Source organism: Atractosteus spatula, chromosome 10 (assembly GCF_055471065.1).
Source record: "Atractosteus spatula isolate fAtrSpa1 chromosome 10, fAtrSpa1.hap1, whole genome shotgun sequence".
Classification (NCBI taxonomy): Eukaryota; Metazoa; Chordata; class Actinopteri; order Semionotiformes; family Lepisosteidae; genus Atractosteus; species Atractosteus spatula.
This window is the reverse complement of record NC_142715.1, coordinates 20,329,630-20,334,249: the sequence shown is the minus strand read 5'-3', so window position 1 is coordinate 20,334,249 and position 4,620 is coordinate 20,329,630. Positions and strand designations below refer to the sequence as shown.

Below are 4,620 nucleotides of genomic sequence, written 5' to 3'. Positions count from 1 at the left end.
TTATAGTGTATTTGTAGTTATGAGCGTATGTGTTTGTGAGTGTGTGGTGTTTGTGAGGAGTGTGTGGTGTCTGTCAGTGTGTGAATTTGTGTTTGTGAGTGTGTGGATGTGTGTCTTTAAGTATTCGTAGTGTCTATGTGTGTGTCTGTGAGTCTGTGTAGTGTCGGTGTGTGAGTGTTTGGATGTGTGTCTGTCAGTGTGTGTGAGTGTGTGTGTAGGTGGACTTGGGCTCCACTGGTGTGTCTGACAGAAGTGATCCATCAACAGGTGTTGAGGTCCAGAGCTGTTTGCGAATGGAACCACTTTCTAGAGTCCAGACCCACATCCACAGATCTGTGAGTGCCCTGTTTTTATCACTATTACTAGTAATGACAGCAGTAGTAGTAGCAGGAGTATTAGTATCAGAATTAGTATAAGAATCTGAAGTCATGGTGGTAGTAGTAGTAACAGTAGTAGTATTAGCAGCAGAAGCAGTAACAACAGTGGCAGTTGGATTATCCAAGCAGTTACTTCAGAAACTACGGTTTTACATATTTATACTCTACTTTCCTATGCATGTTTTGTAAAGTGCCTTGATGCTCTGGATTAATTAAATTAAATTAAATTAATTTTTATATAGCCTTTCACAATAACTAGGTTGCCCCATGGCGCTTAACAAAGGAAGTGACTGTACAGTGGATATAAAAAGTCTACACACCTTTATTGAAATTGCAGGTTTTTGTGATGTTAACCCAGAAATCAAGATAAATCATGTCAGATGTCTTTCCATCCTTAATGTGACCTTGCAACCAACAAAATTCAAGAGAAAAATTTTGGAAAAATAATTGAAACTAATAAACCTACAACACCCTGGTGAACCCCCCCAACCAATACTTTGTGGAAGATCCTTTTGCATTTATTACAGCAGTAAGTGTTTGTGAATAAGTCTCCATGAGCTTTGCACACCTGGACTTTGCAATTTACGCTGTAGACAAGCAAATATGTTCAAGGAAGAAACTCAGTTTAGTGAACTACTGGTGAATTCAGCACAGCTTTTGTCATTGCTTGTCAGGTTGGCTGAGTGGTCTAAGGTGTCAGACTTGAGAACTGATGTCTTCCATCTTGGTTGGGTGTTCTGGTCTCTGAATGGAAACAGGGGATTAAATCCCACTCTGACAGCTACTTTTTTTATTTTTTGTGCATTGTTCCTGTCTTATTGTGATGACAATGACAATAGGAGGAAAACAGAGAAACCGCTTTTCAAGAACATGATGGGCAGGAAAATGCTTCGTCAATACTTAAATGTGATTAGCAGAAAGGAACTTTTAGATGGGCTCCGATTTCTGCCTTAAGAACTTTTTGAGCTGTCTGTAAGTGAAGAAAGATTTCCGGTAAGGTATGCATTCAAAAGTCAAAGACCGAAATATAAAAGCAGCAACACTGTGATTTGTGAGTGTTCTGTACTGTTAAAATCCACGGGTTTCCATGCTTCTTGGATTTCTTAGCCCAAGAAATGATTCCTGTTTCATTTTCTATTCGCAAGCTCGATTTCCATCACGCTCCTCAAACCTCAAAACCGAATAACAAACGCTAATCAAAGTTGCACAAGGGCTACACTACTTTGCCCCGTCTAAATACCATTATGTGAAATTAAGAAACAGCAGTATTTTGACAAAGTGCGGTCTTCAAACAGTAAACGCTCAAGTGTTTCTATTTACTTGTGAGCAGACCAACCTTGATTTAGGAAAGCCTTTGCTCGCCCCTTGCTTTAACAACGATATCTGAATCGAGCCCCAAAGTGGTAAGAAAGCTGAATTACACAAAGCACATAAGACATTGGGTTGTCACTGTACGCTATCACGTCTTGCTTGCACTGTCCTACTAAAAGAATAGAGGGATCAGAAAGGACACAAACAAACCTTGAATCCACAATTCTGAACTTAAGGGTCACCAGCTCTACCGACTGCACCTCTCTTGCTCCTCTACTACAACAGTAATATTACTAGCGTTGGTTGAACATGGTATAGTAGGCTGACAGCTGAAACACATGGCTCACAACCAGTGACAGTATCATCATCAGATATCGCTGCAGCATATTGGTTTGGGAGCAGGAGTAAATATCCCATGGAAACATGTATGCCTCCATTAACATTGTATAGTAGGTGGACTTTTGGGCTATGAGGGTTCAAACCCTGTCTGTGCTTCTTCATTCTACACCACATTTCTTTATCTAAGTCTTCAAATTACTTGGCAAAACATTGGTTCTTGTTACTCTTTCTCTTAAGCGGAAGATTGGTAGTTCAAGCCCACCTAGAGGAGCACGTCTTGTGATTCCCATGTAAGCATAATATCTGCTCAAACTCGATTATTGTTCTCAGTGACACTTAAAACATCTTGATATTTGCAAGAAATGCAAATATTGTGCACGTTTAAAGCTACAAGAAGTAATCAATTTAGTTCTTAAGTGAATATGATCTGGAATGCTCAATAATGACCAACATCAGCAGCTTCCAAGAAATTAATTTGAATTTCATACTCATCTTGCATTCTCAGCTATAATACTTCAGAATTACAGTGCAGATTTGGTGGAGAACTTCGCAAGCATTATTAGGTTTGGACTGTACAATTGTATTTTAATATCTTGGTATATGTACCTTCATTTTAATATACATGTAACCATAAATGCTGTTAAGTATATTGTACTTTTGTTGTACTTTTTAAAACATTTTACCTGAGGATGCAAGGGGACTGTTATATCTTGTGATACATGCAAGACATCTGTAAAAGAAAGTGACATTTTAATAAAATTGGTGATCAAAAGAAAACCACAACTTATTGATATTATCCCTCGATATCGAAGATCAATTGAAGGATTTGAAGAAACTATCAAAGAAACAACAGCAATACCAGATGATTTGGGTTTTGAACCAATGATTACACCTCAATAATCAATTCGTCCTCAAAAAAAGAAGAGACAGGCATGTTTTGAGCCTCATAATTCTGGATCCACAAGAAACGTGTTTTGGGTGTACTTATAACTTCCATCGAAGAGAGATCTCATCAGTTGCATGCAATTGAAACTTTCGACTTTTTGGATGGTATTAAAAATATTTTTGAAAAAGAAAATAAACAATTTTCCAACAAAGATCTCACGAAGGATTGCCAGGATCTATTCTTAGCGTTTGGTAGTGATAACACTGCTGATATTGATGGAGTAGAAACGTACGATGCATTGACAGCTTTTCTGAACCGAGAAGTCCTAGAATGCCACCTATAAAAGAGTTAGGATTCATACCAAGAAATACTTTTTGTTTTCCACCCAGAAGGCTGCTATTGCATTACATATCTTGTGAACATTACCAGTTTTGGTAGCTTTTGGGCGCGATTTTCCAAAACCAAAACTAATACAATTATTTAAGATGCACCATGTCCAAAAATTGTAAATTGAGACTAGTATTACTACAGAAAAAAATATTTAACTGAAATATTAATAAGACTATGTAAGTATAAAAAGTAGAACAATTCAATTCATATAACTTATTTTTTATTCTTATTAGAAATGGGCTCACACACCGGAAGACACTAACGTTTATCTTCGTTAGAGTGTGTGAATAACAGTTTAACCCAAAATGTTTGTAATTATGATTTTGTTCAAATTCAATAAATCACCTATCAACAATAAGAAATTATTAAGAAAGTAGAACATTATTTTATTTCATAAACTATAAAACATGAAGAGAGTTTACAGGTCATATCCTTCGCTTTTTCTTTTAACTTAAGCATTCGGGATCCAAGCCCGTGTGCGGATGGTTGTGTTTCTTGAATCTCTTGTTATCATCAAAAGTTGTTGTTTAGTCCTTCAGTACTTTCTCGAGTTGTACCATGGAAATTTTATACGATTAATACTTTTCATGCTCTTTTGCATTTTCATTCACATACGGAAAAAGATCAAAGTCTCCTTATGGCTGTGCTCCACATCTACACGAGAGCACCTGTAACAGTACAGGACACGGAGTGAGGAATTCGCGCAGCTTTCAGTTTAGTGCGGAGCCCAGAGGGAGGACTCACTCGCTGAATGATCTCTCAAGAAATCCCGGGTGAGATTTAACAGGTGATTTCTTCAACAGCCACGACAAGTGTGGAGACGTTCTCTGGATTTCCTGAATATGACGTTAAATTAGTTCAAATCATTTGTTGTAGTTAACAGAACTAAATGCTTTGGAGGTATATTTAAAACAGCAGAGCAACACTGTAGCACTTCGTGTGTGACTGAACTTAATTGTGTAAACCTGGCTCTCTATGAACACCGACAAAGAGTTCTCACTCAACAGAAGATTGCGATGTGAGCACAATTATATAAAGCACGTGGAGATGCCAGGGATTGAACCCGGGACCTCATACATGCAAAGCATGCACTCTACCACTGAGCTACATCCCCAATGGTGTGTGCTCATGGAGAATGCCTGTAAATTCATGGGAATGAAGAAATAAGGAAGGAAAAATAATCGCATTGAAGCTTCCAGAGACTGGGCAAAAACGAATCAGTTATTTTTATATCCAGTCACACGGGCGACGGTGGTTAATTCCTCGACGGGGGAGTGCTTTTTTACCTCCTTACTCTACTGTCTTTCAATTCTGTTT

General features: G+C 37.9%; 1 non-coding gene across 1 annotated transcript; it reads right to left on the bottom strand.

Annotated features, from left to right (window-relative positions):
* Positions 1 to 4,345: 4,345 nt before the first annotated feature.
* trnaa-ugc (transfer RNA alanine (anticodon UGC)) lies at positions 4,346 to 4,417 on the bottom strand. The gene has a single exon. It is a non-coding gene; the product is annotated as a tRNA-Ala (tRNA).
* Positions 4,418 to 4,620: the final 203 nt, after the last annotated feature.